Raw genomic sequence first — 26,302 nt, forward strand, 5'->3', positions numbered from 1 at the left:
ATATATATTATATTAATATACTTTTTTTAATGTTTATAAACCAATTTACTGATAAAAATTGGTTATTATCTTAAGAACTGTGAATATTTGATTAAAGAATATGAAATACCAATTTTTGTTACAAAAGTATGAAAAAGTTATATGGATCAATAAAACACTATAATAAAAAATTAACAGTTCCATAAGTAAAATAAAAAACTTTTACTATTTACCAAATGTCCCAAATTCAATCCACAGATTGATGCAGTTTTTGAAAAGTTACTTAGAAAAATGAGGGTTGATTATTTAGATTGAAAATATGTTTTCTTTCTTTCCTTTCAGAAACTTTTGCTTAAATGAAAGAATTGCCTCGGTTATCTTACTGACTCATATTTGGCGGGTAATATTTACGGAAAGCAGATGTATCTACATTGATTTTCTTAGAATTTTGCATCTCACCTAGAGCTGTTATTTTTAGATAAGGAAAATATTAGATGAATGTATGAATTTTTCTAAATCCCATAATATTATATCAGATCAAATAAATGAACATCACAAAGACCAAATCCAAATAAAGCTATTTACGTATATTTTTTTATGTAACATTGCATACACTTGTAAACTCTTCTAATATACAGGGTGTAACATAAAGGTTGGGAATAAATTAAACAGTGGATTTTTTATTTTAAAAAATAAATATTTGTCATATAAAATTATGCTCTACGGGTTTTCTTTTCCAAGCTACAGGGTGTTAAAAAATTTCAAAAAATTTAGTTTTTTAATATCATTTTCAATGCAAAAATCTTTTTTCAATGCCTCTTTGACCATGTTCGGTGGCTGAGTCAAAGCGTACTTCATAATGCTTTTGTTATTTTTATATTCCTCTGTTAGCAGTAGGATAAAATGGTATTTACAAAAGTTTTATTTAAGGAAAAATTACAAGTGCTAGAAATAAAACGCAAGAGGGTAATTTTGTTTAAAATAAAAAGTAGATCATAAACAAATATTAAAAAGATGTTTTTACCAGTGGCGTACCACAATTTTCTTCGAAAAATCTTATGGGACAATCCGTACGCGCACCACTGAGTAACTTGCAAAGTCAATTTTTTTCCTGTAACTAGGGGATTATCAAATTAAGCGAAGGCTAAAATTTCGTTCCATTATCTTATAATCGAAATTTATTGGAGAAAAACTAAATTTTTTGAAACCTTTTAGCGCCTTGTAGCTTGGAAAAGAAAACCCGTAGAGCATAACTTCATATGAGAAAAAAATATTTTTTAAACCAAATAATCCATCGTTTAATTTATTCCCAACCTTTACGTTACACCCAGTATAGATATGATCTAGAGCAGGGGTCGGCAAGTAATTTTAGGTGAAGTCCGGATACTTTTGAAAATTTTTAACGAGGTCCAGAAAAAAACTCCATTCCTTGTAAAACAAGGTTTATCGGTACAAAACTATTTTTGAAGCAAATTATTATCTTCTGCGAAGCCATTCACCGACCAGTGGAAAAATTGTAAATGTGCATTGGAATTTAAGCAGGAGTTAAATGAAATGAAATGAATCCAAGGAAGTTGCTTTTTTAAAGTTTTTTGAACATTAGTTTTACCTACATTTAATAATTGTATTGATGCACTGCGGACACTTCATAGTTTGCATGTGTAGAGTGATGAGAATCCTAAAGAAACACGACAATAATGACATTACCTGATAGCCACGGCAATCAACATTTTGTTTTCATCGCCTACTGAACTCATAGTATTAAATCCGTGACACTGCTACGCAAACCGAAACGCACAGACCTGCAAATAATGCCATTTTTCTCAAGAATGGCTTTCTGTAGGGGATTTTCTAATGGGACAATACTTTTTTAAAATGAAAAACAACCTTAAAATGAAACAACCAGCAACAATGTTGCTGCCAGTTTTAAAAAATACAATCACTGTAAAAGTTTTGACCGCTAAAAGAGAGAGGTAACCGGAGAAAACTATCATCCAGTATATTGATTTGACTAAAACTAAGAAATAATACGCAATAATAGTCCAAATAAATGTGTCAAATTTTAACGCGAACGCAAAAGGGTTATGAAGTTATTAATTAAATTAATTTTATTTTTGACAAATTTGCAGGCCTGTAACTTTTTTAGACTTTTTTTTCGTAGATCGTATTTATTTATCGTCCTGAATATACAGTCAAACGTTGTCGGTGATATTTGCGGACACCCTATATACTGCCGCTTCGATTTTTAAAAAATTGAGTACTCTTTGTGGATGTGCCTCGTACATTTATATATACCCAAAATGGGAATTTTTTTTGTTGTCCAAAATTGTCGAATTTTCAAGTAGAATTTGGAAAAAGTTGAAAATAAACAAATTGTGATGAAAAACCTCAACTTTGCCAAATAAGTGCAACCTAGAAACATGTATGAATTTATGTATGTATTTCAACAAAGTCGAATATGCCGCACTAAGGCAAACCCTAATAATTAGTAAGTATATTATGAATTATTATCAATGCTCTGACTTAAGGCCTAAAAGTATCTAATGAAGCTCCTATTTGTCCTTAAATATAAGTTTTGTTAACAGCTTTGGTAAAAAAAATATCTGTGAAGTAGCTCCAACTCCACATATTAGAGAGTGTTCCTGTATCCCTTATTTTGACGTTTTACTAGTTTGTAAAGCAATTTTTTAGCTACCCTGTATTTTTCAAAATACATTAAACTTACCATGATGAAGATCCTTGCTTAACAGTTTATGGGTTGTTGAAAGCATCTGGACATCATGAGTATAATCCTTACTAATTTTTTATTTTAATTTGCATTCACAAAATAATAGGAAATACAATAGATAGGAATATTTGTATTCAAAAAATCAATGGAAGAAATTACATTTGCGGTCTTGAGCCAGTTTTTTTAACCAATCTATTAACCATTAAAAATTGATAAGGGTGGCACTCAAATGTATTGTTATCTACAGAAAAATATTTTTTAAAAAACTTTTTGGCGGTCCAGTTTTTCACCTCCCGCGGTCCGGATCTGGACCGCGGTCCGCCACTTGCCAACCTCTGATCTAGAGTATGTATATAGCACATACCACTTGAGGTTAACATAAATTTGGACACCTAGTGTAGAGTGTAGACATAAATGTACAGTTATTGCAATGATTTACACTATACATTGAGTTTAAATACAGACTCTTCATAAATGATTACAAGCCACGTGACCAGTAATTTTGCTTAGAACAGCAATATTATTTCCTTCACGTTGGCAATAACATTTTGGTAAAATTAAAAACTACCAATAAAATCAGGATTACATTACGGTTTGCCATTGTTCATTGTAATTGAATCATTAATATTGATGACACTATGATTTAGATATTTTTTGTTGACAATACCAGCCGTGCAATGTTGGTTGCCTAAATTCGGCGGCCACGCAGCTTGTTATTTATTTAATTTATGAAGGCTCTATAGTAACGTCTCGATTATTATATAAAAGCTTGTGTTTGTGTGTCTACGTCAGTCAGGGACTTATCAAAACTTGTCGGAAATTTTTAGCTAAAGCCTGATATTATTTATATGTATAATTTTAAAGCATATTTACATATTTTAAATTAAAAATCTCAAAGTTTACCGTTCTTCTGGAGATGAAGATGAAATAAAATCTGCTTGTTTTTAATTAATTTTAATAAATTTTTCAAATAAAATTTATAATTAGACATTGGTTTCTGAAGAAAGTTCTCTGTGTCCACGTTTTTTAGATCCATCATCAATTGATTACATTGTACCTAATTCTTATTTATTTTTCTTTATCTAGTGTCTTTAAAAATTTGTATATTTCGACACCGACGAAGTTTAATTAAAATACAAAATATGTACTATTGTCTCACATTATTCGTCTCCCATAGCTGAAATTATTTTTTTGGATATTTTGCCACCTGTGAAAAAATTTAAAAATTAGTGAAATAAACCCTTGCGCCAAATGGATCAGTCAAGGGTTATTTTTATGAAAGTAATTCTGCCTAACCAAAAAAATCTCACACTGGAAAAAGCAGACACATAGAAAATACACATCACTTATATCGCGCACTTTAAAAAGGTTAACATTTCGAAAATCACTGTTTTCGTCTTCTGAACTTTTTTGACTTCGTTTTAACAGTATTGACAGAAAAAAAAGTTGTGATGTTAACCATCACTCTAAATGCCATAACACTTCAATATTTAATCTTGAAATCTTCTACAGGTACTTAAAATGCCTACAAGTATCTGCACACTCTATACTTTGGTGTAGACGTAAGGTGTTTGAAAAATTTTGGATTGACTATATAGTAACTTATACCTAATATACAGGGTGTCCGCAAATTTCACCGACAACTTTTGGCTGCATATTCACGATGATAAATAAATACGATCTATGAAAAAAAAGTTTAATAAAAAATTTTTGGTTTTTGAGTTACAGGACTTCAAAGTTGAGAAATTGAGAATCTAATTCTAATTTATTGGTTAACTTTAGTGATTTTTAGCGACTTAATTTCTAACGCATTTTTTATTGATATGGATTTTGATTACAATTGTATTACTACTACTGTAGCACCAAGTTATATATAAATCCCTGTAGAATAAATTGACTTACTGGAAGAAGTAGCCCCAATAATTTGAATTGACCATAACACACGCTCATTTCGACCGGTCAGCAGATTACATCGAACTTATATAACGAAGCTGCTCATCCTGTAAGTTATATAGGCGCTTGGGGAATGTGTCCCCAATACCGTCATGTATCTATCGTTTATTTCTTATGCATGATATATTATTTTTATATCCCCACATCCGAACATGTATGTAGTTACCGTTTTTCTAAATCTCCTGTACATCCACGTTGTAATTTAGTAGACTGAGATTACCCGTGTCGAATAAAGTCCATAAATTCGGGATTATTTATTAGATCGTTATAGCATACGTCTGAATCGAACCGGATAATAATGTATTTAATTTAGAATTGTTAAAGTCCCGAAATAATAAATGGAACATCACTTTTGGATACGGCAAGTTTAAATCTTATAGTAGTAATTATGGTAACTTGAAAAGAGACTCGCTAAGGCCGACGTAAGGAACAACGACCGATAGGTATCTGTCTGTTTAATTAATAAGGCTTTCCCGTTTTCTCTTCCCTTGTTCCTACACTGAATAATTATATGTAGTTCCAACGTGTTATTTCTGAGTGGGACATGTGCTATACATATAATAATATACCGTCCTTTTGCAATCCAACGATTAGTTACAGTTAGGGTAAGAATTAGATAGGAATACTTACTTATTATAGATGTTTTCATTACTATTATTAAGAAAGAGATGTAATTGTAAAAATAAATCTGTAGTATCGTACTTTATACGAGTTTTCATTTGTCTTTGTGACCAATTGAAGAATATGGATTAATATTGACAGCTTAAGGTTTGCAAGAAGTTGTAGATATTTATTACTTTACATCTTTGAGAATTTTGCAATATTCATATAAAACTTAAAAGTATGAAAATTTTGTTGTGTTGAGATAAAATCTATCAATCAGGTTAAACTGACTAGTGAGATGGATAATATCGATCAACTTACAAGTTATGATTAACAATTTATAATTATCATAAATAGGTATACGCAGCAATATCAGAATAAATTCGCAAAACACAAGACACCGCCTCCATCAAACTTCATTATATTCTAATCATTCTCAGTAAATGGTGAATTTTAGTTATTATTTTCTCATGTACATTAACAAACTTCCTTTTGTCAATTTATTGAGATATTTTTTTTTAATGATCATTTTGAGTTTCTTATCTTCATTGTCTTTTATCTTGTCTGTTACAAAACACAGAGCACCACAAAAGCGTATTTTCGACCAAATTAATCCCAAGATTAGAGAAGAAGAAGAATTAGTTGAAATAGTGAAGAATCTCTCTAATTTGAGTAGGACTTGTAATAACGTCGCAAGTTTTCATATTTCGTTTTATATTCAGGTTCACCTGTAAAATTATTAGCTCTTGAGTTTAAAACTCAAAAATCAATTTTTATTATAACTCATTTGTTTTTCATTTTTGGTTATTTTTCTTTCAAAAAGTATATTATTTGAAGCTATTTATTTACTAATATTATGTATATTCCATTCACTGTTATCTACCTACTTTACGGGTGAGGGGGCAAAGTACCTTGACACACAAAAAAAAAATTACATTTGTAACATTCGCATTTTTTCAAGTCTAACCCCTTTCCACACAACCTTTGGCTTTGGATTTGGGGGTTGTCTCATTTCTGTGGTGTGTTTTATGTTATGCTTTATGTTAACTTAACCCCTATATAGCTTTAATCACTATTTTCGACATATCTTACATAAATACATAAAAACAAAAAATTTTAACCAGCAAAATATACCTAATACATTTATTTTTACTATTATGTATAATGAACCAATTGTTGTTTTCAGGTTTTATTTGTACCTATTATTAATGTGGTAATTATATAAATATAAGAGAACTAAATGAAAGAATGAAAAATCAATTTTCAGCTTCAAGAGCTACAGGATGGGCCCAAATAAAAAAAATTATATAAACTTGTGACGTTATTTTTGCAAGGTNAAGAATGAAAAATCAATTTTCAGCTTCAAGAGCTAATAATGCTACAGGATGGGCCCAAATAAAAAAAATTATATAAACTTGTGACGTTATTTTTGCAAGGTCACGTACCTAAGTAATATTAGATTAATAGATTCAATGATTTTTTAATTTCTACTTCACCTCTAATTTAAAAGTAACATGATTGATGTTCAATTATTTTTTACAAAAATTAATTTTTAAGACCCGCAAAATATTGTACAACACATTCATAGGAAACTTTTTTCTAAAATTAGAGAAGTAATCGCATTTGGTTTGATACCCTGTATATTTAAATCCTTAGAAACGGTTCTAATTAATGGTAATCATAATTTTTCAACAAATTTATCAAAATTTAAAGATATAAAAAATTATATGTGCTATGTAGATCTCATCTACACTTTTGTCTTCGAAAATGTTGTCATTCATATAATTATTCAACCTCCCTCCCTTATTTTTTTACTTGTCTATCTAGAAAAAAAAAACGGTAAAAATAAAATTTTTAAGAAATTTTTATGCATTCCGAAGATATAAACCAAAGTTTGACTTTTTTAAATGGGAAACCCTATATATTTGTTATTTTTCGGATTCCTCTTAACAATAATATGTACATGTATTTGCTTCGATATTTTGCACAAAATTTAGTTTTATTTATCGATGCTGCACATAATCAAGATTGCCATGGAACCACTGCCTATCTCTATTATAATTACATAATAATTATTATAATTATCTTATATAGTATCTTACTACAAAAGGTTGTCCTATTCTATACAAAAGACAATTTTGTTTTGTAAAGTTCAATAATTTCTCCCTTAGATCATATAAATTATTGATCTTTGTTTATTTTATCTTTCAGAACCCTCCATAGAAAGAACTACATGAAGGTCAAATTAGGACTTTTCGTTATTCCTACATCAGAGAAATTTATATAAAAAAATGTCCCCTCTTTGGAACAAAAATATTGTCAAAGCTGCCACAGCATACAAATGCCAGGTATATATCACTGTATTTGAAGAAAGGAGATTTCAAAAAGCGATAAATATTAAGGTGTTCCATAAAAAAGCAATGTCTTTGAATTATAACAACTTTGGCCATTACTGTTTTTTTTTTCTATAATAAATAGATAAAAACTATAAGGAGGTAGAATTTTATGTGAATGACTCTTTACAGGGTATTTTTTCATAATAAATGGTATAAATTATAATGGCATTTGCGAGAAGTTTTAATATATTAACTAACTTAATGGAATAAGATTTATGGCGTATACTTTAAAACCACATATCAAAAAAAGTTTGAGACTGAAGTTGTAAGACATCAAAAAACCAATATTCCTGTGACTTTTTATTTGACTTTGACTTTAAGTCGTTTGGTCAGAGTACCATACAACGAAGATTGAACACCAACATCAACTTGAAAATATTAAAATGAAATACCTTTCAGCAATCCATAGAGCGTCAAATTTTACATCAAAATATGGCTCAGAATATTTTTCCTGTATGTCCTTGATCAATTTCATTTTTCACAAAAAATAGTACTTAATAGAATTTAATAGACGTATTCAACTAAACCTATTAATGTGACTTTAATATTCAACATATTGTAAGATAATTAAAATTTGATGATAGGACATTATGGAGACAGATATCTAATCTGGTGCTAGGTCAAATCTAAGGTCATCATCTGATGTGTCATTCAAAATCCTATAAATTTTACTTAAAACATTTGTTGAATTATTCAAAGAAAAATTTTGACCTACAAATGATCTGCAAGAACATATATGAAAAAATATCCGAACGTAAAATTTGGCAGTCTACTGATTGCTTACATAAAAAATAGGCTATTCCTTTCAATATTTTCAAGTTAACCCTGATTTGATCTTGAAACTTAAAGTGAAGTCGAAGCTTAATGAAATTTCAGTAAATAATTTATATTTGTTGGATTTTAAAAAGCATTACAAATACTAAACTCTAACCAATATGTTTGAATAGGGCGAAGTCCACTACAAGCGAGAAACATTGTTGTCACATTAAATTCTTCCTTATCTTTTAAAATAATTCGGTACTATTAAAATACAACATTATTTAAAGAAAAAATTTGTAATACCTACTGAAGATTAGTATTAGGACACACGGCAAGTTCTTGGCATTAAACGAATAATATTGTAGGCATAAATAATTTGCTACATCTAAATGCGTTTTATTATAAAAACATGTTGCTTATGCCCGACTGTTTGTTATTTATATGCCAAATATTCAAAAATTATTTTAATAAAATATGTTCAATTATTGTACTTTATGATTTTCCTAAATGAGTGGCCACGTCGCCGTCGCCAACCTGGCGACCCATCTGTTCTAGCTATCTTTTATTATCTCGTTTTATGGGCATAAATTTATCTTTGTTGCTGGCTCACTACCGGCAATTCAGTTGAAATCCTTTTAATGGTATTTAATCTCTGTGGTAGTAAAGTGAAATCAAATATTATATTATTTTGTTTATAACGTTTTCTTATAATGTCGTTTAGTAGATTTTTAAAATATCCTTTATATTAAAGGGTAATACTACTGTTCTTTGCCCCTTCAGAAAAGAAAATCGCCCCCCATATGTTTCAGACCGATACTGCGAAAATTTGTTGGACTTTGCCCTATTCAAACATATTGGTAAGAGGTGTATTTTTATAACATAACTAGGTACATGCGTTTTAAATGATTTAAAAAATAAACAAAAAATTTCTTTCATAGGTGGTTCTAAATAGTTGTCTAATGTCTAATAAACGTGATTTAGCTTAATGTGTGCTTCATAGGTAGCAGCACCGATCCAGAAAATTGATATGAATTTTTTAATTGTCAATTCCAAATTGAAAACATACCTTTCGTATTTTTGATATTAGATATACATATTATATCTGGAAGCTGCAAAGTACTCTAGAACAGAACGGAGAAGCAATCTTTCTGTATTAGTATTTTTATCATTTTCCCGTCATATTGAAAACATGGCCAGCCTTCTGATAGGTCGCTCAGTGGAGGGGGATTATTACGCACAACGGAGGCAATTTCGTCGACGTCGCCCGCACCCTGGAGGCCTCCCAACCGGGTTATCGCTGAAGTTGGCACGTTAATTAAGGGGAACCGTCCGGATTTCTAGATGCGAGTCGCCGGCGTCGACCCGATTATCCTTCGGTTTCTTCGCGTCCTGCGGTGCTGACTGCGTACGTTCTGTGCTACCGCCTAATGAGCGTCTATTCTTGACGACCTTTCCTCGTAAAAACGTAAGCCGCTGCTGGAGGTGGTCTATATTTATCGAGGGAGTGGTAAACAACATTTCTGTGAACCTGTAGAGTTATGTAGTTCCAGAAAAAAATGAAAATGATAAAAAATACTGAGATCCTATTAAGGCGCTATATCGGGTTTACTAAAATGCACAGATGTACTTGAAATTTATATAGCGCATTACCCAGTGCTCCCTCTGTGCGTCATATTTTTTTAACCTAGATTTTGAGATATTGTTGTTGAAAGTTGTTCATTTTAAGGTTTATATGTCAAAGATGGACGGTGCGGCTCTTTTTCTGCCCAGTATTATCTTATTTTTGATGTAAAACTAATGTAAGTTTTGAACATAGTACAGCTGTATTAATTAGAAACAAAAACCAATAATTGCATTTCTGTCTGACTTGAGGATTAATCTGGCAACGTCGCAATCAGCTGACAGCAAGGAGGGAATACATTTGAAAGACTTGATAAAAACGAAATTGATTTCAAACATATACATTTTTCCTAAATCCCATGTACATTGTTATCAACAATAAATTATCCACAACAGATGATTTTTTGTAATGTTTTTAAAAAACTAGATTAATTAAAAAGGACTAGGAAGCTGTGATATATTTATTGGAATAAAAATACAGTTGATAAATCCTTTTAATATATTTAATGGTTTATAAAAACATCGCAATCCGTACCCAGCAATATTTAGGCTTACATAAAGTTGGTTTGTTAGCAGAGTTCTCTACGCACACCGGTAACACTACAGAAACAGTACAAGGTAAAAAATAATGCATTGTAAAAAGAAAATGTGCACTCCAATGAGTAATTTTCCAGAATGTATTACTCATTTTATTTTTTTTTTGTATAAAAGCCATGGCAATTATGTCAAAAGTGAATTTCACAATTTTTAACAGTGTAATAGGCATGATGACAGTAACCAAGAATCACTAAAATTATGTATTTATCTAATGAAATATGATTCATGGATTATAAAAAACGTATTTATTTTTATATTATGAGCGAGATTGATAATATTTTTGATAAAATAAAACTACAGCAAACCGCCATGATAGATTGAACACCAATCAGATCGAATTACATTACATCTATATAAATGTCATTTTGTGTCATTTGTACTTCGACAATATCCGCAGTATTTATCTTCGTTTAAATATTTTGTGTTTCCCAACTATCAGTTGCTTAGTTCAGTGTTACCAAAACCATACATTGAGTATTTACCATACATAAGTATTTGAAAAGTTTCTAAAAGAATGAAAGAAAATAAAGCTCAACAACTGCGAGTTAATAAGATATCAAAAAGACTATGTTTGTGATCAAAAGCTTATCCATGCATAAATTGGTGCTAAAATAACAGAACAGTCATGAAAGAACAGTCATGCGACACATTTTTGAAAAAACTCGTATTGACTGATGAAGATGACATGAAAGTTGAAGAAGAGACTAGACCAACATCAAAGTTGTTTTTGGCATGAGCATATGGCAGAGTGACGGACTCACGAGTGTTTGAATTTAATCGGTGCAAAACCAATGATGCAACTCTGATCACGTTAATAATGGGAGGAAAAATCTAAGACGCATTGGCCATGAAACGCGATAGAATGTTGGAGGATGAAGTGAGGAAAACTGTAAGCACCTGTAATTAAAAGATGTGGTATAATACTTTGCAAATATTATCCCATGACATCCTATGATCGTCTGATGAAATCTGTGAAGACAGTATTATTGAAATTAAATGTATCACGAATATGAAGACTTTTAAAAATTATGTGGAAAAAGGAAAACCGACCCAAAAGTTTTATGTGCAGATGGCTGTTACAAATCTATTTTACAGGACTTCAAAAGGGCTATTTCGGTGTAGCTGATTGCAACTATAGTACAAATAATAAATTAGAAATAATTAGCATTACATTTGATAACAACTATATATCAGATTTTGTTAATGTTGTAGTCTCTTCATGGAAAGATAATGTATATCCATTATTATACCAAAGAACAATTTGAGGGTAAATAAAATGCATATATTATTATGGTAACTTTGTATTTTTATTTAACTAATGAATCTTGCAACACAAAATATTAGCACCTTATGTTTACTGTTGACAAACATAGATGTGACGTCACGTAGACGCCATGACTCCGGCAACTGTTTTTGCGTGAGTTTAGATTTAAAATTAAAATAATATTTAATATTTTTATAATAAACATTTTATTTTCTACAGAAATAAGATATTTTTTTTGAAATAGTAAATACTTCCGAACATCATAGAACAGTTTTTCAAAATTTGTCATCATGCCTATTCTAAAAGTCTTTTCCAAACGAGGTCTTATAGCATATATGACTTTGATATCAAGTAACTAGGTACGCTAAAAAATAAGTTCATAGACGAACTAGTTATTAATCATTATCGTATAAACAGTTTGAGTGAGATTTAACTTCGAACCGCAGAGTATGTTTGATGCAAAATAAAATCAAGTTTGCCTCGAAACTATGAACAGATTTCAAAAAATATAAAGGAATATTTTCCACTGACAATTATAACTTTATGCTAAAAGGACTTTTTATTAGAGCAACCTATCTATGTATGATGTGAATTGAATTTATTTCGAATACAGAATAGGCCCATTCAGTGATATATAATTTTAAACTTTTTATTTCATTTTCTGATAGTATTTAACCACCTAAATATATCTTTAAAAAAATTAGGTCAATAGGATTAATAATAAGTGATATATTTAATTCTGAATTTGTAAGACCCTTAAAAATGTCAACACTGCGGGAGAACAGGTAATGACGTCACGATACCGGCCACTCGACGATCAAGTCGCGAACAGTCGAAGAGATATGTACATATTTGCCTATACTTTTACCTATAGGTATTAAGTGCCCAGAGAGTGTATAAGAGATATAAAGTCTTATATCAAAAGTCTTGTTGAAATGCATTTTTCACACAACATATTTATTATAAACATAGAATGACTTGGAATACCTAAATACATTTTCGGATTTTTCTCAGTGACGTAAATGGTTCGCTTTTCTACATTTTCTTTTGTGTTTCATTTTTGTACAAATGTACCCAATGTACTACACTTGGTACTTGTGGATGTATGCGATGACGTGTATGTGCCAGTAGCACTTTGACTAGTATTTGAAGCAACTTAGAACCACCCTCGTTTTTCTATTCTAGGGGATTGTCAAATATTATTATATAAATAAATTGCTTATAGGTCCCCCTCGCCATGTATTTGAAATTTTTGTGAACGGAAACGTTTAGATGGGGTAGAAATTATTTTTTTCAGCATAAATTTGAAAATTCTGCTCTAAACGTTCAAATATTAATATTTACAACCTCCTAGACGGACAACCAAAGAAAAATGAGGGTGGTTCTGAGTTGCTTGTAGGTCCCTTTCGCCGACATATTTCGAATTTTTTTGAAACACGAACATTTAGATGAGGTAGAATTTTTTTTTCAGCATATATTTGAAAATTCTGCTCTAAATGTTCAAATAATAATATTTACAACCCCCTAGACGGGCAACCAAAGAAAAACGAGAGTGGTTCTTAGCTGTTTGTAGGTCCCTCTCGCCGACATATTTCGAATTTTTTGTGAACACGAACATTTAGATGGGGTAGCATTTTTTTTCGGCATAAAGTTGAAAATTGTGCTCTAAATGTTCAAATAATAATATTAATATTTTACAACCCCCTAGACGTGCAACCAAAGAAAAACGAAGATGGTTCTGAGTTGCTTATAGGTTCCCCTAGTATAGTTCTTCTATTTTAATTTTTTTACAAGCGAGGTGCAATAAACATGCAAATGTATAAATTTCCACCCACAATTCGGTGATCTGAGCTCCTCCATGCCAAATATGATTTCCTGCTGGTCATAAACCGTCGCTGGGGAAACCGTGGATAACATCACACAAATTTTTAATTTTTCGGTAATGAAATAAATACTTTATTCAGAATCGATACTGAGGTACTTTTGCAGCTTGGAACTATACAATATTTGTACAATCCTCGGTTTCGACCCATTTAAACATAAAAACAATGATTAACGAAACAGCCAAGGGAACAACACACCGTGTGTATTAACACAGAATGGGATGGGGAGCGAGCGCGAGCGCGAGCGGAGTGCTCTGCCAGCTGCCTGTACCGGTATTATGACGTCAGGCAATGGTTCCTCAACGTTTTTCCGCGCTCTGTTTTCATTAATTTATTTCACACATTTCTCGCTGACACAAAAAAATGATTTTTGGCATACTAACTAATTAAAGGGTAAACTTTTAGAATATGCAAAAAAAAATTCTACTGAATGGGCCTATTTTTCGGGTTTTTGTTTTTCTTGGTAAAGTACAAGACACCAAAGAGAAATGAGTGAAGTTACGATGTGAATAAATAGAAAATGTATTATAATTTCTGTAACAAATCTAAATATAATTAGATCCTTTGTCGCTGAAATATTAACAAACACACAGATTAACATTCTCACGAAAACGTTCATTTTTATTGGACTTAGTGAATAAGACCGCCACGTTTTCTGCCCCGTACTTTAAAATGAGGAGTATAATTATTATTATCATTTTTCATTTGATTTAAAACTCAGTGAACGGAGCCAGTTCATGAGTTATATATTTATTTTATGAGTTTTTGGAATTGTTGCCTTGAATGATATTTGACAATAATATTTTACGAATTAAATCTACTGTCAGTCAATCCTTCATTCATTCATTTGAGTTACATAGCAATAAAAAAATGATGAAACAATATATGTATGTGTTTTTACTAGCGATAGTAACTGGTCCAAAATTAGTCAAAAAATGATATTTGATTGGTTTTAATATGATAGTGAAATAGTATATCCAAATATTATTAATGAAAAAAACATATACCTGATAGATTTAAATCATTAAGTAATAATTATTAACTTTCAAACAAATCTCCTATTCTAGTTTCTAACAGTTAGATCTTTTATATTTAAAGGATGATGGTTTTTCAGGTTGTTATGCCTCGGTGTACGTACCTAGTCTCCGCCAGTTACACATCAATTTTCAATACTTCCATAACCACATCTAGGAATCTTTAACCTATCCTGATGATCATTTCAGTTCTTGTTTTGGTTCTAGGGCCGCTATGGTCGGAACCACTCAGATAATGGTGATCCTGTGAGACGTTCCAAAGTGACTCCTGTAACTAGTCGCATCCAATATTTCCAAACGTTTCGTCGTTCTTCACTGTCAGCATCTTCAGTGATGACTCTGCAAAAGCTTCATCGTGACTGAAGAAAACTCAGTCGTGGAAATCACAAAGAAATACTGGCACACTGAAACAGTTTTTGATTGATTACTTAATTACAATTAATTGAAGATACACTCTTCTAACTTTTTACTTATAGTAGCTATACATTGCTATTTTTTTAAAACCTGATATAGGTCAACTTTTTTATTTGAATAGCATAGTACTTCCGAATGCAAACTTGTAGGAAATAACTTGATTAAGAAAAATTAACAAATTATTCTTCCCGGTGTTGCCAAATTTCTGCATTAGCTACTAAAAATATATATTTTTTTAAATGGCAACACAGCATTTTTTTAACATAATTTGACAAACCTTCAATAAAAAATGTTATGTCACATTGTCACACATAAGTCAAGTCGGGTGCATTTAATTTCAAAACTAGCTAAATCCACATTTTAGTTTCAAAGTGAGCTATCTCGATATTTAAAAAATAAAAATAATAATTATGCTACTTCTGTAACTGATTAAAACTTTTTCGATTTTCCTGGTGTGACTGCTATAGAATACAAACTAATTCAAACCATAAATAGCTCCGGGAATGCATAATCATTTTTTGTTTCCTGTAAGTTAGAGTGAAATGGATTAAACTAATATTGAAACTAAACTATATGAAATTGCTGATACAAAGGGACAAAATAATATTCTCCAACTATTTTATTTTCATTTATTTTTTTTATTAAAGTCAGTTCATCTAATATAGAAAAGGCAGCCCAAAGAGTATTAGACATGTACATGCAATTTCAGAGACCGCGGTTAACACGAACACGCGGAGATTGAGTTGAAAAAGTCAGTAAATAATCGATGATGGAGCGACCTGACATCAACTGAATTCTCCCCAGATGCTGCACGAAAAGTTTGCGGTTTTTCGTCTGGTACAGTTTCAAATAAATTTAAGCGCAAGTTGTCGAATGTCACTTTTTCCAACTTCTCTGATAAATTACTTATGTTTCGCTTCCACAAGACTTCTCAGAACTAGTATACAGAGCGCTTCATGTTTTTTTTTAATTGATATGTGAAACATGATAGTCCACAGCTAATCTATTAGTCATAGGCGTGTATTCAGTTGCTATATGCTACAGACTCTTCATAAATGATCACAAGCCACGTGACTGTCGAACATAGGCAATCAACATTGCACGGTTGGTACTACCAATAGAAAATTGCTAAACTTCAGTGAAACGGTTGAAGAGGTTGGATCTAATTAAATAAAATTATTTTTGAAATCGGCCCCTAAAACGACTCCTTACGCAACATGTGAAGTTTCAATAATACTGCGTAAATTAGTGTCTTTAAGTCTAAATTTAAAATGCGGACAAGATATCTTGGAGTGCCTTTAAGAAAGTGATACAAATATAAAACATATTATCCCCATTTGTGGGTATTATCCAATTTTGGAATAAGGAGTACATAAAAAGGTGGCATTATTATTATGTTTGCAATACACTTTGAAAATAATACGTTTGCACACAATATATTGCGTAATACAGAGCCTTCATAAATGAATATAAGCCACGTAACCGGCGAACTTAGGCAACCAACATTGCACGGCTGGTACTGCCAATTAAAAACCTCTAAATCTTACCGTCACCAATATTAATGTTTCGTTTACAACAAACAATGACTAACAGTTCCGCCTAAGCTTAAGATAATGCGATCGCTGAATGGAATCTCGTGAAAAATTACACCAATCGGAGCCGGATGTTGTGTTTTAATGTAATCTTGATTTTATTGTTTTAATAATTTTTAATTCAACCGAAATTTAATAGCCAACATGAAGGAATTAAAATTACTGTTCCAAACAAAATTACTGGACACGTGGATTGTAATCATTTATGCAGGCTCTGTATATAGTTTCCATAAAAAAGCATTTTCGAGCCATATTTTCTGCTTATACACAAATTATATTAATTTTAATTTAGTCATTTTACGTATACAATTTTATGTATAGTAATGAAGAAATATGGTCTAAAAATATCTGCAAAAAATATTTCAACGATCTAACTTATTTTAATTTAATAAATAACATGTTGAAGAATAAGCACAACATAATAAAAGTTCATACAGCCTTCAAAAATGTTTACAAGTCACTTGACCGCCGATCTTAGGCAACCATAACATTGCACGATTGGAACTGGTAACAAAAAATTCCTAAATCTTAGCGTCACCAATATTAATGATTTGTTTACAATTAACAACGACAAACCGTTACTCCTATGCTCGAGATAATGCGATCGCTAATTGGCTGGATGTTGTGTTTTAATGTAATCTTGATCTTATTGTTTTAATATTTTTTAATTTTACCGAAATTTAATAGCCAACATGAAGGAATAAAAATAAAAATTACTGATCACGTGGCTTATAATAATTTATGAAGGCTGTGATGCAAAGAAAAAAATCTAGGAATCTATCAATATTAATGTATTTTCTTTAGTATTCTGATATAAAATACAATTATTAGAGATACTTAGAACCCTTACATGAAAATCTCGATAACTTTATTCAACATTAGTCAACGTAAACAATGATATAAATAACATTACCCTAAAAGGTTCTAAAACTCTATTATTTATACAAAACACGTTGCCAGCAAGGGGCGAATAAGCAACATAACAAGGTTATTATAGAAAAAGATCAGGAGATATTAGAAATGAAAATATAACTAATTCCTTAAATTAGCAACTTTATTGTTTTTAAATTATTCGTATATTTATCATGATCATTATCTATTTGTATACGCTTTTCAGCAGAAATATAAAAATCTTGTTACGGTCCTGTTTGCCGTTACTCTATCCAAGGACAAGCAAAGCGGCTGAATAAGCCTCGTTGCTCACTTGCCGGATACCGCTAGCCGGATCCGGCTATCCGGATCCGGCTGGCTCTTTCACACGTAATTTAATTTTCAAACCGGTTTGGCCGGTATTAGTCTGAGTTGCATTTTTATCACGACAAGAAATGGAAACTAGACGCATTGCAATTATGTGGCTTGGCTATTACCGATGTCGTCGCAATAAACAAAAAAACAAAAAATATGAAAAATATCCAAAAAATATGAAAAGGCTAAAGTTTTGTCCCACTGGGCAGGTCTGGATTCAAGCAGTGATATAAAGAATGCTATATCTACTTATAGCGAACAAACATTAGATATAGTTGCGTACAAATATTTTAAAAAATAATTGATACGTTCTGGTTTTTTCAATGAAACCGGACGACTGAACCCGGCAAGCACCCGGCAAGTGTGAAAGCGTCAATACAAAACTATGCATTACTACCACTTCGGTCGCCGGATAGCCGGTACACGGCAGCCGGGCCTAGCAGTGGTGGCGATCGGCTACAACCCGGCGCCGGCGGCCGTTCGCCGAATAGCTCCTTCGATCACGTGTGAAAGCTGCCATAAGACTCTGTACACCTTGCTGCCGGGTAACCGGATCCGGTTAGCCGGTTCCGGCATGTGTGCAACGGGTGTAAAGATGTGCCAACGACAAGTAATTTTGCTGGTTTCTATATGCTGTGTATACAGGGTGTTTGTAAATAAGTGTGAAATATTTTAGGAGGCAGTTACCGAAGTTATTTAGTGATGAAAGGTTCATATAAATTTTGGTCGAAATATGCTTCGTTTCCGAGATACAATGTTTAAATAATTTATTTTTATTAATTATTTCATAGAATTTTAAAGACATTGACTCGAAATTTGCTTTGGAGGGACAAATGTGCATTTTTTGGGGTGATCCTAATACTTCTACTTGTACCATTTGCATTCGTGCGATAATTTTTTAATTACAAAAATGGTACGTCACTGACTTTTTCCTGTTTTGATATTTTTTTTAGAAATACGCTGTCAATTCTGAATGAAATTGGTCTCTGCAATTTTTTTCGTAGGAGGTACCGGAAAAAAATAAAATATATTTTATTGTAGGTTTTGTTAATCTCTTATTTTAAGGTCTCTTTTAATAAAGCGTTATTATGGTCAAAGTAAGAATGCAATTCATCATTGAAAATAAAAAGTTGATATAAATGTGGGTCAAAAATTCTTCGATTTCGAGATACAAGATGTTCAAATTTTAATCTTTTAATTTTTTTCTCTTGAATATTTCAAAAAGTGTTATTATCTAATACTAATATTTAAACCAAAACAACTACACAAAACAGCAGTAATAAAAATATTGTTTAATAATCGCAAATCTACAACAGATGTTGAAAATGGCCTCCCTCACAAATGATATAAGAGTCAAACTCTTCGACTGTCGCATTCGCTGAAATATTTCTACTGTATTTGTTATTGTCTCACAGCCGGCTGTGACTTGAGAAATCCCCAAATGCAAAAATCTAAGGGATTTAAATAGGGAGCGTGAGCTGGCCATTGTTGCGTACCTCCCCTACCTATCCAACGATTTGGATATACTGTATCTAAGTGACGACGTACATTAATGCTAAACACCCTGTATGTACATATATGGTGTAGTAAATTATTAAACTTAGGATAGCGTTGCTGGTGTATCCGAACTACTAACAAGATTATACAATTGATTCCGCACTGACAGTACCATTCCTCGACATCCTTCGTTTCCATTAGCGCAAACGGTCAGCGTAAAATCAGTGCGCCAGCCATTAGGGCCGTAACACAACTTCCAGGGGCAATATAATTTGTCGCTTTAATTGCGCCGCTGCCTCGGTCCACCCATTGCGAAACACATTCGGATTTCGTTTTAATGGCCCTCGCGGGTGGTGGCGATTTAAATACTCAGAAAAGTACTTTTCTTTAGTACAGTGGTTAAACTTCAAAATAGCTGTTTGCTACACAATCTCAATTACAAATATGATGGAGAAGATCATTAGGTAATCTTAATTAACTTTAGAAGGTAAAGGGACGATATAATATACAGATAATAACTATGAGGTAACAAATTAACATAATTTTTTTTTCATTTTTGAGATAGAGAGGCAAGATCGTAGCCAGGGAAACAAGCCAAGGCATTTTCCCTCCTGGTAAAATTCTTGCCCTGTCTAGACATCTAATTTGTCATTCAAAATTCTATCAATTTTGCTTGAACCATTTTTGTCGAGTTATTAAAAAAAAAATGAGTTAGATCTCCAAATGACTTCCAAGGATATATAGGAAAAATACTCTGACATCTTAAAAATGGGTCCTCCATTTAATATTTTCAAATTGACCTTGATTTGCTTTGAAACTTAAAATAAAGGTCATATTGGTTTCTTGATATCGTACAACTTTATTTGCAACTTTTTTTGATAGGAGTGGTCATATGGTCATTCAATGGTAAAAAAGAATTACAACGCAATTTAGCGCCGAATCGAGCATCGTATAATTTCATCGTATGATTTGATATTTTCGTTAATAGGGCTCTAGTTTCCTGAAACTGTTATCATTAAAAGTTTAAGAAAGGGATTTCTCGGGAAAACCACTTCATAATTTCTAAACTATAGGTAACAGACCTTACCTACGAGTATATGCGTTCTGAAACCAATATCACATTTTGATAAAAAAAATTGGAAGTTCTTAATCCTACTCTACTGATATACTTGTTATAAAGGATACCATACAGAACTGCATGGGTTTCACCATAGAACTGTAGCCAAAAACTGGGCCAAATTATGTACGTGACTCGGTTTCTCCAAGTACCCGAAAAGGAAAATTTGAAAAAATTTGTGATGTCATGTACTCGGTTTCAAAGAAAAGTTTAATGGCGAAAATCGCATCTTAATACCTTGATTCATGTGGAAGATAAAGGGTGTCTTCCAATGTTAGGTGTTTTTCTATGATAACTTTTTCGTTTATGAAAATATTTGATTTTGATTGAATTTAACTAATGGCAGAGACACTGGGGGCGCTGTCATTGAAAACCCTCGGAATTCCGACGCCACTGAGTTTTTGGTTGGTAGAGGAATTTAATTCTTAACAATATTTCAAAGAAAAAGAATATATCCTATTTATTTATTTTATTTGAAAAACAAGCCATTTTCACAAAAAATATTCACAGGAATCTTTTGTTAAGTTAAATCCACAAAAGTTCAAATAGTTATTGACGTAAACATAAATTTTTCAAATATGTAATTAAAAATTTTGACAATTATTTGTTTTGATTTTTGAAGAGATTTTTTCTCGCAGTCAACACGAATGATTGTGTGCACGAGAGTAGTGATTAGATACGTGTTTAGTGTTCAGTCCAATAAGTGTTAAGTCTCATAAGTTGAAAAGTTTGTATCTAAATAACTTACGCCTCTGCTCTTGCCAATCATTCTTCGATTCCTAGACCATCTATTATCGAAGGTGACTTTAATTTCATGTGGCATGGGGTGAAGATTCTTGACTAATTTGTCTAAACCATGGTAGCCCAACATGCATTAAAACTGTTTCCAATGAAAACCACTATTGATCTTACTCTATGCCCCCAGATAAGTTAGCAATGGTGCCCTTTAAACGAGAGCAGTAACTCAAATCGCATACTGATCATTATTCATTGTCAACTGTTTCATCATTACATTCAAATAAAAAGACAGTGAAAGTGGGATATTAAAACAAATTGGGAAATTATTATCCAAAATGCATAGACAATGGCAATGAAACCATAAATGCGAAAACGCAGTAATAAAATGAAAAAATAATTTTCATCGATATACAAATAATACAAATGTTACAATATGTTGTTTTTTTACATAACCAATATTTACTCTTTTTGCTTAATTTATTTTTTTAATTTATGTTTTTATTATAAGCTCTTGCATTTTTCCTTTATTTTTAAGCTATTTTTATACTATTTTTATGCTAATTCAAATATGTTTTCCTTAAATCTTATCAAATGAAGTCAAACAATATTTCTTGATATTGACTGAAAAAATTTGACATTATGCAAACCAATTTGTTTGTTACTCTTTACTCACCGTGTGCATACATGAATAATCATAACATTTTCAATGTTCGTCGGATAACTGGTTATCGATCATCTAGACCGAGGTCGATCCCACACAACTCCAGATCTCTGCGGTCTTACTAACGAGCCCGGTAGGCGACATCCCGCTAAAGTATCTAAATTTGTTGCAGTAGTTCGGTGAAATTTACTCTCACAGTTGGTTGCAATCAAACTGCCACGGGAAACTGGTAATTAGAGATAATTAAATTAACAAATGGCCGGGAATGGTGCACGGAAGCCGGTTAGTAAGTTTATTGCCTAAATACTCTGGCCATTAGGTGACTGCGGGGTAACTGCCGGTATTTTTTAATCTACACCCAGAGAAATGTTCGCTGAAGATTAACAAGAATTGAAAACGATGTACACGGAGAACCAATGTATATAAATTATTTAAAAAAATTCTTTAGCAAAGATCTATTTCTATTTTAAAGAAAAAGTTATTTTAAATTCACCATTAGATCGTTCAGACGTGCCATAATGGACCCCGCACTGATCCTTATGGTAACTGTGTTTTAAATTTATTATTTAATTGGGTACCTAATCTTTTTAGAATAAAACTATGCATACTTAATGACCGGTAGTTGTAATTAATTCCCGTAACAACGCAACAAATATAAATTGTTTTTATTGAAGTGTCATGACATTTCCATAATAAATTTTGTATTAAAAAGCTTCCACGTTCAATGCATGTGATGACTTCATAGGAATGTTCCTTAAATATAACTCCTATAATACTGAGACCGGTTGCGATCTCATTGCCGGTCTTATAGCATCGGTGTCAATGCGCGCGCACCATGGCGACACAAGCGCCACCTCTCACTCAACTCCCACTACTGTACTACATAGGCCTAGATGCGGGCAGCGTTACCAGGAATGTAACCGAGGCCACGCCCTCTATCCCACTCTACAAAACTAGAAGTGCGCGCGGCTGCACTGATTTCAACGGCAACCGAAGCGGGACCTCCTTCCCTACTCTTATCACTGAACTGTATAAGTCAAAGAGCACAACTAAAGCTAAGGAACTGTAAGGTTATTCTATGACTGGCGTCGCCTCTATAACTAGCACTCTCACTGCATTATATTGTGTTCTAATTTTATTATCCTTTTGACTGTTACGCATCCAGTTTGGTCGAATTTTAATATTAATTTTCTCAAGCCATTACAAAAGACATGTGCCTTAATATTTTAAATTAAACAATTCAATTTCATGGCCATGATATTTGGCATAATCTGTAGGATTTTATCAAATAAATTTATTGTTGTAAAGTAAGCTTGAACTTTGAAATAATTTCTTTACTGAAATGACTGTTCGCTTTGCTTAATTCTCATTATTGACTTACACATTTTTCAAAGCGGTCTCTGATTGAATCTTTGAGATTATATTGATATGAAATGAACCTTTTTAATTTAAACTATCTAGACACTTACGTTATTTTAGATAAGACTATGAGGCGAGTTTTTCATAAAAAATGACCCGAAAATGTTTAATAAAAGAACTATGGAACTAGAGGTGAACAATACTTATATTCGGAAAATTTTGAATCACATGTACTAGCTTAAAGTTGTAAGTTCCGCTCATCGACTAGAGTTTTGTCTCATGGATGGAAAATGAATATTTTATAAAATTTAGCCGAAATTGTCGATATTTTAGTTCTGTTTAGTATTAGAAACAAATTATAATATATTTTTTTGGTTCTCTTAAATTAAAGCTATTTTACTCAAGAAGTGTTTGTAAAGGTCATCTAGTTTTTTGAACACATTGTACAAGTTTTTGAAATTATACCTAAGTTTACTTTTCAAAGTTCCAAAACAAGCAAAAATTTTTATAATGAGGGACTTTTTGTTGAAAAAATTTAAAATAAAAATTCTTATAGGTAAAATTAACTCAATCAGGGAACGTCCTGTATCTATAAGGGCAGAATTATTGGCAGTAAACTTGCAGAGCCCTGTCGGTGTATAACCTATTTCTTGTTATTCGGGATCTGCACTCAGTCATTAATATCGTTTTATTGCATGTTCGAAGGACAGATTGACGCGAAATCAAAGAAAAGTAAGTAAGGAAAGGGTTCCGGTTCCCCAGCGATTCCGTTTTTGCTTCACTCTTTTCACGCGTCGGCCTCAATTACGCCCTCCCAAATTATCTAATGCAGACTTAATCCGTTATAAGCCTGCCCTATCTTGACGTGGATTCAATGAGAATATTAGACAGTTAAGTAAAGTTTTTAGTTACCTATGGAGATATTAGAGTGCGTGGGATTGATTACTTGGCGAACTTATAGTAATGGGGTGTTTGCCACCTTTTCAGATATTTATTATAATAAAATAAAATAATGTTGCAAAAAATTTGACTCGTAGATTTGTATTTTTACAAAATTTTTTATTATTGTCATCATTATTTAACTGACAATTAAAAAAATGTAAAATTGTAACGAGAAACAGAGGTAAGTTGTATAAATAAGAAGTTGGTAATGTAGTATAAATGGAACATATTTTTTCAAAATCAAATAAGAATTATCTTCATTGTTTTTCTAAAACTACTACTATTAAGCTGACATTTTTTTTATGGAACTAATAATTATGTCCAATTATTTTTAGAAGTGCCTATAAACTGGATAGTATTAGGTACCTATTGGATTCCTAAATAGATCTAAGGGGGTTGTTCAAGACAAATTAATTTTCTACGTTCATTTAAAAATTTTCGATTATCCTATAGAGTTTATTCTTAGATTCAAACTACAAAGTGCGAAAGGCAGCTTTCAGCGGCGGCAGTGGGCAGTGGGTCGGTTCTAATGTTGATTCGCAGCATATCTATTTACCAGTTCGAGGAAAACGTTAAGGGGAAGATAAAAGATATAAAAAGGGCGCCAACCTACAAAAAAACAAGCAAACAACCCCCTAACGTTTCCTCTCCCTGTAGGTCGGGATTGGAGAAAACAAAATAAAATAGCACACTAAAATCTCACTGGTATATTTCTAAAATTTCACCGGATGTTCGGCGGGATACGGGTCTCTGATGTCCTGGTGTCCTGGACCGCAGACTCGAATCTGGAGCTCAAGGTGACCTATTCCCTTCCAGGTTTACCAAAAAATAGTTGAATGTTTGATCTAGAGTTTGCAGTAACTATCAAAATTTTGAACTACTGAATCTTCACCAATTGATCGTTCCATCGATCTAAGAAACTAGTTACGACGAATTTTAACTATATTCTCCTAACATTAATGAATAAATAATTTGAGACTTTCTCAAAATACGAAAAACCTTATAGGTCTTTAAAACTTGAATACGAACAACTGTTCTTAACTTTTATGCAAAACTCTAAACAACTTTTTAAAGCTTTTCAACTTTTAACTTCTAACTTTGCAACTCTTAAAATACTAAATTTTTCTGCACTCTTGAAAAAAATAATTTTTTTAAAAAAAAATTTTCAACTAAAAAAATAAATTTTTCTGGTAAGCTCTGGTGAGAGAAAATGGAAGAAACAAAATTCAATTAGCACGTGGTTGCACAGCATCGAAGGTTTTACAAAAAAAAAACACAAGCAAAATTGTAATGGTTAACTAGGCTGGAATTTACTGGATCAAATTTAAGAGAAAACTAATGTTTAACATTTAATTAATTACCTTTGGTGTAGTTTTTTCGTTTTACTGGTGATTAATTAAGTAAAATAATCGATTTTTTTATAATCACTCGCGAGCTATTTGCTTGTACCAGTACAAAATGAAAGAGGCTTTAATTCGCTCCGGCAGCTGTTTTATTGATTCAATTCTAAGAAAAAACTACTCAATCGATGTGATTTGCCGATTGAACGAAATACATTTCAGACTGGGCAACTGCTAGTTAATCACCTTGAACGTATTCTACCATTGACTATATTCTATGACCAACCACAAACTATCCAATCCACTCTGTGTGTTTGGGTCGATGGTAACAGAAACAAATAACTAACCTTCAATGTCTGACAACCAAGTAACCTAATTGTTGGTACTCCAGATTCGATTTACAAATAACAGTATTAAAAGAAAATAATAACAATAAAAGGTAGTACAGTTAAAATTACACAATTACAGGACTATTACAAATCATACAACAGATTCTCCATGTTTATAACAGGTAAATAGTAAACAATTGTTGCACCCAGTTTATTACATTGGAGTTTTATAATTAATTGCAGGGTATGACA

Source organism: Anoplophora glabripennis, unplaced genomic scaffold (assembly GCF_000390285.2).
Source record: "Anoplophora glabripennis isolate ALB-LARVAE unplaced genomic scaffold, Agla_2.0 scaffold311, whole genome shotgun sequence".
Lineage (NCBI taxonomy): Eukaryota > Metazoa > Arthropoda > Insecta > Coleoptera > Cerambycidae > Anoplophora > Anoplophora glabripennis.